The sequence below is a fragment of the Olea europaea genome, unplaced genomic scaffold (genome assembly GCF_002742605.1).
Source record: "Olea europaea var. sylvestris unplaced genomic scaffold, O_europaea_v1 scaffold1507, whole genome shotgun sequence".
NCBI classification, from domain to species: domain Eukaryota; kingdom Viridiplantae; phylum Streptophyta; class Magnoliopsida; order Lamiales; family Oleaceae; genus Olea; species Olea europaea.
In genome coordinates this window covers 21,761-36,128 of record NW_019232646.1, presented here as the reverse complement: position 1 = coordinate 36,128, position 14,368 = coordinate 21,761, and the positions used below count along the sequence as shown (strand labels likewise).

Sequence of the window (14,368 nt, the reverse complement as noted above, 5' to 3'; positions counted from 1 at the left end):
TATATATTATATCATCAATATTCCTAAAAAAGAGAGGATCCACTTTCACTATTCATTTTGGAAACATCCTTTTCACACATATCCGGTTCCATCTGTCCATCAACCAGCTTTCCCTATACTATGCCGTTTGGGGGGGGGGAATACACATAAATATGGAACTATGACTCTTCGAACCCATTATCTCTTTCCCTTAATCCTAATATCACTTTCGTCTTGTGATCGTAGAGAATAAACCCAAATTATTTGTAGTCAACCGAGATATACACCTGTAAGTACAATTTCACTTGTTGAATTTCTACATATCTTCTATATTGCTTTCCGTTTGTTTAGTTGGGCTATTGAATTGCAATTTTTTTTTTCAATTTTTTGGATCTTTTTAAGAAATCGAACCTAAAATACCTAACTCTGTTCTTTCCATGTTATTTTTGTGTATTTTTTGTTGAATTTCTTCGTGATGTGTATATGTTTTCGGGTATCTACAGCCGTGGTATTCAATATGAGTCTTCCTTTTTTGTTCGATCTTTTAAGAAATCTAACTAGGATAGTTCAAGTCTCTTCCTTTGATGTTCTTTTTGCGTGTTCTTTGTTGAATTCCTCCCTATTGTGTATATGTTAACTGGTTTCTGCAGTTGTGGTGTTCAATATATGTTTTAAATCTTGTAATTTTTCTGAATGATGTTATATTCTCATTTTCCTCTTCTGATGTGTAATTTTATTTTAGCCACAATCATGAAACTTAAAAAAAATAAAAAAAAATAAATTATTTTTCTATTACGTGAATGTTAAAATTTTCTTGCATCAAATAATTAATGAATTTGATTCCATTTTTCATATTGTTTTTACTAAGCAACCAAAATAAAAATGTATCCACTTGGTTAAGATCTTGACTGCATCATAGTAGATGCCCACAAAACTTAATGATATGGAAAAAACAGCGGGCTTGCCTGTCTATTAACATTTGAAAGGAATTCCTTTGCTCTTGAAGTAGTTTCTGGAATGTTGCGTCGCATACCTCTGAGACAACTCAGGTGCACTGAGTTCATTAGTAGCCCTCTCTTTTTCTTTTGCACTATCTTTATGAATTTCAGAAGGTGACCATCATTTTTCTCACGAAATACAATGCATGCTAATAGGTTTACCAGGTGAGTTATAGTCCATTGTTACCAATCCAAGCCACGAGTCAGCAGGTAAAAACAGGCAATGCTTCTCCTTTACTTGCTTATGTAATTTTGACTTTTTTTTCCTTATCTTTACTTCATCCCTAGGCTACAAGGTATGCAAGTTGACTATATCTTGGTGGCCTTCCACCATTGGCTAATGAGTAGGTATGTACTGATTCTCCTCCTTTACCCTGAACCTTTGTATTTCTGCATTTGCATTAGGTATATTAGATTTGTCGATGTGTTGATTATGAGTTCCTCTTAATAGTTTCTCATATCTTGTAGCCTATCTCAGTTTCATTATGTTGAAGACCATTGTACTTTCCCATTGTACTCTAATCTCAACATGAGGGGAAAAAAGAAAATCTTAATTGGTTTTTGTGGGTGCCTGGATTTGTGTTGCCTCCAATATTTTTCTGCATAATTACCTTATCAAAATGATTTTTGTTGGAGTGATCACTAATCATTATATAGACCTTTTTTTTTTTTTTTTAAATCTATTGATTTCATGTTTATAGAATTTGAGATTTTTATCATATACTTTTTATATGTAGTCAATGTGTATGTGCCCAAGGACAGAGTCACAAATGCTTATCCTGTACTCTTTTTGGTATTGTTTCTTTCTGATTTTTTGGTTAGTTTTAAAGTTAGATATTTTGAAACTCATATATTTCTGCATGGTGTATAGTTATAGAAAATCCTTTAGATGATAGAAATAGTTATATCATATCCACATATAACTCCATCATATTATTCTATTAATGTAAACAAACGTGGTACTCTTTCAAATTTGTGTTTGCCAATCTTTAATTTGCCTTTTTAGGCTGAATTCTTTTTTGACCAATTATCTCTCTTCACCTATGAAAAAAAGCTGAAGTATTGAAAAGGTTACTATCAAAATTAAGCCTATAGATAATTAATTGTTTTCAAATATGACATGGCAGCCCCCATGGAGTCATCAGATTTGTTCTAATTTTCCTTTAATTAGAACCTCTAGAAAAATAAAGAAAATTCTCAAGATCAATATTTCCTTAACCTCTGCACTAATTTTCATATGCACTAACTAATGTCAATTTCTTTGGGTAGAAATCTTTTTAAATGAGCATTTCACAGACTCCTTCGATTCTTTAACTATAGACGGATTTCAGAAATGACGCCTTTTAAATTCATTTCCCTATTTGCACTTTCTCAAGTCAAAAGTTCCTAAATGAGGGCTGCTGATTTTCTTAGTTACGAGTTGCCATTTAGTAAACTCAAAAATGGAAAAGTGTGATAATTTTTAAATATTGATTTCTGGGCTACTTCTTTTTATGGATTTTTTGTTTTGATTTGATTAATTCTTAAAAAATTATGAAAATGTGAACAAGAAATTGGGATCTTGTAAAGATTTGGGCTATTGATTCTTGGCGTTGTATTTATTTTGGGTAAGTTGGGGTATGAAATGGTAAAGTATATCTTTGTTGAATATATGCACAAAAATTTTAGTTCTTTTTTATATGTACTTAAAATTTCTTGATGATACATAGTTAAAAGTATTTTAGCAGAAATAATATTGGTGATATGATAATTTCACTGAATTGACTACATGTTGATGGTAATGTTGTCAATAGGGCTTTGGAAAATAGAGTTGGTGTTGGTGGTACAAGTAACGATAGGATGTTTGTTTGTTTAATTGCGTGAATCAATTTTCTTTTGTTTATCATTTTCTTTTGGTACAATTCCTTTTATATGTATTGATTTGCTTAGGTTTTTTGAGGTTTATACATAATTTCAAAAGTTTTAGTTATTTCTTGCGCTGAGGTTGTTTTTTCTTTTGAGTGGGTATGAATTTCAACTTACTTTGTATGTTTTGTTTTGACATTGAAATTATAATGTGATTTCTTCTTTTGATGGTATATTTGTCCTTTTTCTTTTGATAGAATATTTGTCTTTTGTGTTTTCCTTTTGTCGTTCAATTTTATTTGGTTGTATCTTTTCATGCATAACTGCTCTAATAGCATCAGTGGTCTTGAGAAATTGATTTTGGTTGTTCGCAACTTGAATAATATTCTGGGTGTGCTCTCAATTCTGTTATTTATACTGATCAAAGATTGTCTTGGCATAATTATGTTGTATTATGTGCATTAAATAACTCGAAATCCTTTTCTGCTCAAGAGTTTACTATATTATGTTAATCTTGTAACAATGGGCATAATTTGTTGTAGACTTTGTAATTTGTAGAACTTCTTAGCCTTTTGCATCTTGTGTTTATATTGTGTTAAACAAGTTTAAATTCATTTTATCAGAATGTAGCATATCGATCGTCGGAGGCATGAAGATGTTGCATCTTCATATACAGCAACAAAACACTACAGCATTGAGGATGATTAAGTAGAGGAACATCCCAAGGTATATTAGCCCTTAAAATTTTTATCTTGCTCCAATAAATTTGTTGCATTTCTATGTAAATTCAGTTATATATGGTTTTATATGGTGGAAGTATCAGTTGCACATTAGTCCACTAAACTATAATTCTAGAGTCTTTTATCATTTATCTTTGTAGTATGTTTCATGCATTGCATTCACTAGTTTATAGAATCTTTCTTCTCGAGCAATATAAGCTTTCACCATTAAGATGTTTTTGACATCATAATAGATGAACTAAACCTGTACTCATAATGCATTTCGAAGGAATAATTAATCCTGCATCTATTTTGAAATGTTCTTTGATTTGTTGCATGCACTCAGAGCCGGTCCTGTGATTGATGGGCCCTGAAGCGAAATGTGTAAATTAGGCCTCCCAGCGAAAGCAATGTAAATACAAAATTCAACGGCGTATTATTATATCCATTGCTAACTTAAAAAACTAACTTTAAAACAACTAAATATATTATAGAAACGATTTATATAAATACAAAATTCAACGGTGTATAATGTCCAATAATTGACCTAAAAAACAATTACAAAATATCTCAATCATCACACAATTACAATTTCCAATACAGTTACTATGTGCATCTGTGCAATTGTTCATCTCACAATAACCAATCATATAAGCCGACCAAGCTGCAATTATATAAGCTGACAAGGCTTCAAACATTTTCAATCTCTTTAATAACAAGTTAGGGCAAGCCATTGCTTATCTGAGAAGTGGAATTTTGACGATAATTGTGGAATTACACCGTTGAGAATGATCTCATCACAACTCACGAGCCTGAAACAAAAATTTATATAAAATAATATATGATGTCTAAGATTGCCAAGACTAAGATCTAGTGATAAGGGAATTAAGAATATTTAAGAGCAGCAAACCTTCAATTTTTGAGATCTGTCACCTCTCACTTTCTTTTTGCTCATTATATTCTTGAACCAAACTCTAGAGCCCATTATCGATGCTTAATATAGCTCACTGTGTAACGATCCGGACCTCTCGCCCAAGCCGTTAGCTTACGTACTGTCTGCTTTGGATGGACCTTACACCCACTTACCTCTCACGGCTTTCTATCGCGTTCCCCAGGATTCGAACTCTTGACCTCTACATAAGAGAGACTTAAGTTGAATCGTGGTACCAATTGGGGCGAGCTGCTAGCTTAGGTATTGTCCGCTTTGCGTGGGCCTTGCACCCACTTACACCTCACGGCTTTCTATCGCGTTCCCTAGGATTTGAACTCTTGACCTCTATATAAGAGAGATTTAAGTTGAATCGTGGTACCAATTGGGCGTTTCATAAGAGATCCTGGTCCTTTATTTATAGTTCTTGCATTAACTAGTCTGGAATTAGGTGTAGCTATATCACAAGCTCATGTTTCTACGATCTCAATCTGTATTTACTTGAATGATGCTACAAATCTCCATCAAAGTGCTTATTTATTTATAATTGAACAAAAGCAATGATAGTTGTAGACTACTGAGTTTACGAGGTGAAGGAGCGAGAACTTCCCCCAGATCAAAAAACAAATCTTCCTCAAAGTCTATCTTGTCTTTACCACGAGTCATTTTGGCGCCAATTGGTACCGCGATTCAACTTAAGTCTCTCTTATGTAGAGGTTAACAGTTTGAATCCTAGGGAACGTGATAGAAAGCCGTGGGGTAAGTGGGCGTAAGGCCCACCCAAAGCGGACAGTACGTAAGCTAACGGCTGGGCGAAAGGTCCGGATCGTTACAAAAACTTGCCCAATTGGTATCGGGATTTAAGTCTCTTATGTAGAGGTCAGAAGTTCGAATCCTAGGGGACGCGAAGAAAAGTCGTGAGGGATAAGTGAGCGCAAGGCCCACCCAAAGCGGACAGTACGTAAGCTAATGGCTTAGGTGAGCAGGTCGTTACAAAAAAATGCGCTTTTTTTTGTAACGATCCGGACCTCTCATCCAATTGGTCCAATTGGTACCACGATTCAACTTAAGTCTACCTTATGTAGAGATCAAGAGTTCGAATCTTGGGAAATGCGATAGAAAGTCGTGGGGGGTAAGTGGGCGCACGACTCACCCAAAGCGGACAGTACGTAAGCTAACGGTTTGGACGAGAGTTCCGGGTCGTTACACATTGGAATACCCTGCAGATGATGTAAAAGTCTCGAGTAAAAATGGGATCACTATTGAATTATTGATTTAGTCAAATGCTTAATTTGCAAGTGTCTTGTGAAATTGTTACCATCATATTCCAGTCTACAGACAATAATAATTTGCACTCTTCAACTAAATTTATGATAATAGCTTTACACAAAAGCCAAAAGAAGAACGATTCAATTTCACCTTTTACTCCGAACACAATTGAATCAATTACAATACATAAAGCCTATACAATTTATATTTTGAAGTAAATGAATAGAATTCAATCTTATGAATTGAAATGTAATTTTAAATCATAATAACTCAATGAAAACTAGTATGTAAAACTGAAAATGTGCGACTTGCAGTTGCTGGAGAGTTATTTCGCAGTTGCTCTTCCATGTGGATAAGTTTATGGTTTCGATGTTAGCAAAGTGAAGGGGCAAGTCAGCTTGAAAAATCTCATGTCATGGTTGTTTTCTTTTGGATTATCAGATTTAATAACTAGCTTGAGTTACAACTTCTGAAGATGTGGAGAAGTAAAGAAAAGTTCATGCTGAGATCATCCATCAAAATCAGCAAACAATATTGGCCACAATCTCTAGAAAACACTATACAGCCCTACATGGAACTAACAAAAATCTATTCTCGAAAACTACTTTGGGCTCTAATCACTAATCAGTAAACTAAACACTACATAAATCCACAGACCTACTGACCTAACATTCCATAAAAATAATATTGGACACTGATCCACATAAGCTGAAAAAATAAATAAATAATAATAAATAAAAAAGGACAGTTTAACACCTAAAAAATTGTAGCTGATACATTTCAAACCTTTTAATAAATAAATATGCGTTCGAAGGACCTCTAGATGATTTCTATCCAAAATGACTGTTAAGTGACCAAGAATCAACCGTTTCATCATTTTTAAAATGAACAGACTTATATTTTTCTACATAAAACAATTAAATTGATTAAGTCGTTGATGATTTAAATAAGCATCTGATTTCTAGTATATTTTTTTTAATTAAAATTGATAGAATGTACGATTAAAAAGTTGTGAATCCATAAAATATACGGTTAATTGTTTACTAATTTTAATCAATTATGTTTAGGCTTTAGCTGAACAAAACATGGAATAAATAAAAAGAAATAAAAAATGAGGAGAAAAAGAGAGAGATAGATATTAATTCCTCGTCCACTTCCCACCCCCGCACTCCCAACCAACACCCACCACACCCACTCAGATATAATGGTATCTGACAAGATTCAATGCTCCTTATCTCTAATTAATTTGTAAAGAAATAGAACAAAAAAGAAAATTTTCAACAACTCACAAACCCACATAAGCTGAAAAAATAAATAAATAATAATAAATAAAAAATTCTATTCTAGAAAAACGCATTTGTAATAATCAGTTGGGAACTCTAGACAAACCTAGATAAATTCAATGATATTCTATTCTAGAAAACAGTAGGCAAAAAGGATTTCATAACTACAAGATTGGTAATGTCTTCAAGTGCTCCAACGAAGTAAATAATATAAAAAATTTAGAAACCGGTGGTCGGAGCTAAAGGAGGCGACTGACCTGAAGAAGACGACACTTAGGCGAGTGGCGATAACTGTCGGATTGTGGACTGATGAGCAGAGCAAATTTTGGGAATTTTGGAAATTTTGATTGAATTTTGGGAATTTTTGGTTAATTGGATTGGATAGTGGATATTAGATATATAAATTGGGTTGGGTAAATAGATTTGAAAGGTAAATGGATTGTCGGCTCGTTGGATAATTGGTTTTGGTTTTTTGGGCTGGTTGGCCTTGTTTTTAAGAGGGGAAAAAATTATTCGGCCAAAATTAGGCCTTTTCGGCCGGCTGGATAATTGGTTTTGGCTTGGGCCGGCTGGTGTTGTTCTTAAGAAGGGAAATATATATATATATATATATATATTTTTTTTTTTTTTTTTTTGGGCCAAAACGAGGCCCCCTATGGTCCTGGGCTTGAGGCGCAGGCCTCATTTGCCTCAGCCCAGGACCGGCCCTGCATGCACTAACATGTTCATACTTACAAACATGTGCTTTTCGTGGCTGTATTATTTAAATTCTGGGTAAGAACTTGTACCAAATTAACTGTTTTGAAGAATGTGGTGCTTCACAGCTAACTACCTCGTTTCTTTCGTCTTATATATTTTTATGTTTAAGATTCTTTCTTGCTTGTCATGTTTGGATTTTTTTTTTTTTTTTTTTTTTTTTTTAAAATTTTTTTTTTTTTTTTTTTTTTTGTTTTTTTTTTTTTTTTTTTTTCATTTTTTTCTTATTATTGTTAGCTGCTTGTTTTAAGCCAATTTCAATATTTGATACAACACGTTAGTAGACATCTAGAGTTACAGGATAGTAGGTGCTCCTTTCTCCTTATTTACGTACATTCATATGTACATTCAACTGTATGATTATTATGACATCTATTTGTTTATTTATGCTATTTGTGAAGTAAATTTCGTTTAATTGTTTTAGCACGGTAAGAATTGCATTTGATAACTGGGTTTTACAAGTTTTTTGGGTCTTATTTATTTATTTATTTTTAAAATTTTTAAGTTCAGGGATTTTGAACTTTCTCAATCGTAGCTAGGAAGGTAACTTTGAAGGCTATTGTGATTAAAAGTTTCCTTATTTTTCGAAGTCAAGTCTTTTTGCGTTTATTCACCAGCCCTTTAATAAATAATGTGTTTTATGTATGGAAGAACTGCAATGGAAAAGCGTTGACATGATATATATATTAAATGTTCTATCGTCGTGCTTTATTCCAAGTGTTCTGTTACCAATCTTTTATTTGTTCTTTCCACTTGAACTTCTATCCAGTTTAAAATTTTCATCAAGACATAATTTGCATTTTCTTGGCTATGCACTAAAATTCGTGAATTTATTGACCAAAAGAATCCCCATTTTCTGTTCTAGATATTAAAGCTTATAACTTTATTGGTCTATTTATAATGTTATACACATTTTTCCTTAGTTTCTGCAATTTTTGTAATCGGGGAAATTTTTGTTGAACTTCATATAAAACTTTTTATTTAATATGTATCGACATTTCTGACTAATGATTAGCTTCTTTTATTTTTTTGTGCATTTACGTACGAGCAATTTTTAGAGAAAATGAAGCTTTTCGAGATACATTTGGATCTGTTTCTTTTATTGGTCGTCTCTTTCTCTTTTGTTGTGCTGGAAAATGTCCTGCATCAGTTGACGATTTTAATTTTACACATTTTGGGCTATGTCCTATGATGAGGATAGGAGAATTTTAGAAGTGGTTGCTAGGTATTGTCCTTAGGACAAGAGCTTGCTGTTTGTGGAGAGTCATTGATGTTTGTTAAATTGTGAAGTACTTACAATTATTGAGTTCTGCCTTTAGTTTGGATAGATAGGTTCAGTCTTATAGATCTAGGTATATAAAGTGACATATATCTACATTAATGTGAGGACCTAAAAGCAAGGTCAATCTTCCTATGAACATTGGATCGAAACTTCAGAAAGCATCCGATGAAGGGAATGCTTATTGGACCTGTTACCACTCTGAATCAGTAATTTGTCATAAACAACCAATCCAGTCTCCAAATCAAATACATTTTACTCTACATCTTCTATAAGATTGTCAGCAATTCTAATGTAATGCTTTCCCACTCTTAGACTATGGGCCATCTATCGAATTGCTTTAACCATAAAGAATAAGGTTGAATATCTAGAACTAGCTAGAAGTAGCATTACTAAAATTGACCGCGCATATTTAAACAAAAGTTTATCTCTTAGAAAGTCTGAACAAGTGTTCTACTTGAACTGAGCTGTACTTTCCTTCCAGGTAAGAAATTTTAGTATTCGAAACACCACTTAAAGTCTTTATTCATCATGGTCTTCCAAACCGATTGAAACATCCGCTTTTATTTTCATCTTTTTAAACTCTTCCTTGATTAATTGCCCAAGTTCATAATAGTTTTCAACTATAAAAGGTAATTATAGGACATCTTTTTATTTGCCAAATTATAAAGAATTGGTAGAACAGGGAGATTACTTATCTGCATCATGTGCATCTATTACTTTTGTTCACATGCACAAAAGTGTTAACAAAGAATACAGCTCTCTGCCATGACATGTTATGAAAAAAATGGGAATCACTCTTCACAATAGCTTTCATACAATTTTGTTCAGGCCTTTAATTCATCTATTCACCAACTCCACACCCATACGTGTTACTGAGACTTCAATCACATTATGCTTTCAATCACTGACAATGATGCAAATGTAGATACTATTTCAGATTCCAAGTAAGACAAGAAGCTTCATTCAGTTTTCTGTGAGACAGTGAAGTATGGTGTAGGCCTTGGTCGTAATTTATATGACATCATATTCTATTTCTTACGTCCCAGCACTCTGAAGAAAAAAAAATGATAGTCAGTTTGTAATCGGGAAATTTTTTGAATTTTACATATCACAAAACATCATAGGTATTGTATTGCTGCTGTTATGAATCTATATGCATATATAAGTTAATATTTGTTCATCGCTTCAAATGAAGCTTATGAGTATGCAATTTTCTCTCAATTATTTTTCCTCCACTTGATGAAATGACCAGTGATGTCCCTTCAAGTACTCGTTGCTGGTGTCCATGCTGCGAGTAACAAATTAACATCATATCTTATTCTTTTATGTTGTTTGCGGCTATAACCTCATTTCAATCTCTTTTGGAAAAGTCTCCCATTATAGGTTCTTGTATTTTCTACAACCCTTGGACTAGGCTATGAACTTCTTTCACCAATTTTAAAAATAATACATAATTAAACTGAATTATATAACTCGTGGAACAACTTTCTAACCCCTTACCTTTTTCCTCGTAGCGGCTCTCATCCATCATCTTGCAAGAAGTATAGCGAGCATTGCCTTCGGCTCTCTCTGAACAACCTATACGCTTCCAATTTATAGATCGACCACTATTAAAAACATTTTTGTCGAGCTTAATCACCATTAACGACACCGTCAATGTTTGGACGTAAGGATTTTTGCTTCTTTGCATCTTCTACAGCTCATTTCCTGTAAATATGATTACTTATATTATGTTCGTGCTTTTTGTCATCCAACATTACACCTTTTGTTGCAATTTTCGAATGTTATTAAGTTCCATTTGCCATTTAATAAAAAATATGTTCTTTTGTAATTGTTTCCTACACTTTCATAATATTTGATAATAAAGTTGATTATAAATATTCATTAATTTCTGGTTAGCAAGCACATGAACAAATGCTATATTACACATTGACGATTTGAGAAAAACTTGCAAAAGAAACAAGAGGTATGAATCTATTCTTCAAGCACGCTAACATTAACTTCAAAATTACAAAATCTGTCCATTGCATAGGCAAAAGACTAGTCTTGATAAAAGGGAGGAAAAAATGAAAGCGAGGAAGAGAGAGAAAAGAGAGGAAATAAAGGAAAAGGGAAAAAAACAAGTTTTCTAGCGCGTTTGAAATTTGTTTGCAAGAATTTTCAGCTCTAAATAGCTTAAATACACAAGAAATTTAATGAGTAAGGTATGAATTTTCCTAAATGCCCAGTGGTTTTGTATTGTCACTTTTTAACATTTTAAGTAAAGTATTTTATGTGTTATTATGTAATCTAAATTAAATCAGGATCTTGTGAGTAACATCATAAGGTATTATTATGTAGATTTACACAGAAATTAGTCATGTGGCTGCATACACTAAGTAGATATTGAGAATGGCTATGACACAAGGGAGAACGAGAGGCTGAGTTTCTATCCCATAAGAAAATTATGTTATGTGAATACTTTACTTATTTTTTACATTGAATTGTGAAAATATTAGCATGAAATTTGTATTGAGCGTGCTCACATACTCATTCCATATTTTAAATTATTTTTAACATATGCTTGATAGATCGAAGTTGGAGGTCACCAAGAATTTATGTTTTTCTTTCAATATTTAGTATTTAGTTAGAAAATTAAATTTCTACTTAGAATTTAATGTATTTAATGTTCAAAATCGTTATTAAATTTTTAAAAGATAAGTGCTTGATTTATATTGATTAGATTAATTGACATTTTTATGAGACAATAAAATAACTTATTTTATTGTGCAATGTTCTTCATTTTATTTATTTATTTTTTGTATTATAATGTATCAACCAACATTTATAATGGCTAAAGGAATTATTTGAATAACCTGCGTGACATAGGTTTCGAGTCGTTACAAGGCAGGACGTTTGCATGGAACTCTTAATATATGTGTACATAATCACGTTCATTGAATCGATGTTCGGAATCAACTTTGGTAACAATTTTAATGGTCGGCTGTAAGCAATTATTTATTGTTTGTGATTATATATTTAATTGATTAATCAATTTAAAGTAGTGTATCAAATAAATTATTTTGTCAACTAATATATTAAATAATGTTCGTTATCTATGAATCCATCAATTTTCATATATATATATATATATATATATATATATATATATATATTTCTTGCTCCTGAAGAGCATAATTTTATAAGATCTAACATTATATTTTTGCTCCTGATGCGTAATTAAATTTTGTTGTCCCCGAAGTAGCACAAATATTTCAAAAGAATATCGATTGATTTCAATGTAAAATCACGAATTAAACACTTAATTTCCTTATGTGTCCTTTCTTCTGTATATGTATTTATATATTGATGTGCTAGTCAAGTTTTATTTGCTCCAGAAGAGTATAATAAATACAATCTAACTTAAATTTTTTTACTCGTGAATAGTTAATCCTTGTATAATTCATTATAATAATGTGTGATCGCTCTTAAAAAGCATGAATCGTAATTTTCAATATTTTAGCAGAAGATTTGACACATTACTTTTGAAGATATAACAATAAAATACGATGTGCTATCAAAGTAGCACATATTTTGAATAATATATCATTTTTAATTAGTGTTTATCCTCGAAAAAAAAACATATAATTAATGTCATGTTGACATTGACTTGTTTGAACACTTAATTGATTATTATATGATTATACAATATTATCATAATCTTCAAAATTAATTGTATTTTATTGTAAAGTTACTCAAATGGTATACATCACAAAATTGGAGATGAAATGTCATTATACATGCTTATTTGATAGTGCAAAAATGCGAACAATTCTCCAAAACAAAAAGTATTTTCTGGACTTAATAATAGTAAAAATAATGTTAATATGACATCAGTTGCATCCAATTCGTTGAAAGTTTCGGAAGAGCATGTATTATTTTATCAAATAATACAAAATTATATATTAACGATGTACTTTATTTTAGCCAATTCAGAAAAAATTTGCCTAGTTAAAATATCAGCTGCAATTAATATGACATTGAGATAATACAAGAAAATAATATAGAATATCTTTATATTTCTTTTGTATATGGCTAGAAGTAGACAAAAGAAAAATTATTAGCACTCCCTTTTAGCATGTACTCTAAATTCATAAAATTGACATTATCACAAACTTGAAGTTTGTTAATTCTATAGTGATTCTATACACTATGGAATAATTGCACTATTATTTCGGAATCAATAGTGCAGAAATTCACAAAATCTGGACAGCCTGCACTGTTATGACAAAACGTTGATATCTCTGTGTGTCATTGTTCGATCATCATGAAATTTGGATAAAATGTTCACAACTCGTTTTGCTTCAAATCCAAAGATTCCTATTAAAATCCAACGGTTCATTTGTGAGAAAATAGCTATGTGAACAATATTATATTTTAAGTACTATAATTTATTTATTTTATTTTTTTAAAAATTGTATCTTTAAAGAATATAAGATTTGTCAACTATGCAAGAATTTCTAAAACTTTCAAATTCACGTAAGTATATTTTTTAGAAGTCTTTCTATTTCTATTATATATTATGTGATTTTTTAGATTGGTTAAATATTTTGATTTAACTTGTGCCCCTGAAAAAACATTACTAGAAATTATATTTAAGCCATGTTTGTAGCCCTTTAATTTCAAAAATTGGAGTATGGAATAGTGATTGATGTTGAAATGTGTGGTTAAAAAAGAAGGAAATTTTTTTGATATATGTGTAATATTATTTTAATGGAGAATGTGAGTTGGAAATAAGTACTATAAAAAAAATAATGTGGTAAAATGTGAGAGAATGATTGACAAACAAGAGCTTATATTAAATGAATATGGTATTGTTGTTCTAGAGAAACACAACCCATCCTATATAAATGTTCCAAATGGAATTATCTACTTTTGAAGAGCATGTTATTAAAATTTCAATATTTTAGAAGATGATATATTGTTCCAGAAGAAGCAAAAATATTACATATTAGTATTCTTAAAGAATGTCGTTCGTGAAGAAGAACAAATTTATTTGAAATAAGGGTAATTAGCATAAAACATTCATACTTTTTAATGTTATTGTGCAAAAAGTCAATATCTTTCATTTTTCGACACTTTTACCCTTACCTTCATATTTTATCGTGAAAATCATCATTTTCATCAAATTTCTGGTGTAAAATGACAAATATACCCCATATTTAAATAAAACAATAAAAGGGAAAAGAAAAAGTTAAAAGTTAAAATTTCAATCATACTCCCAAAATTTTTTAAAAAGTGCAAATGAGTCCAAATAAATTATTAAAAGG

At 31.3% G+C, this 14,368-nt stretch overlaps 1 long non-coding RNA gene across 1 annotated transcript; it reads left to right on the top strand.

Moving 5' to 3' along the window:
* The first annotated feature begins 74 nt into the window (after positions 1 to 74).
* LOC111376448 lies at positions 75 to 10,280 on the top strand. The gene is made up of 5 exons (XR_002699483.1): positions 75 to 268; positions 1,134 to 1,187; positions 1,266 to 1,325; positions 3,446 to 3,548; positions 9,985 to 10,280. It is a non-coding gene; the product is annotated as an uncharacterized LOC111376448 (long non-coding RNA).
* The last annotated feature ends 4,088 nt before the right edge of the window (positions 10,281 to 14,368 follow it).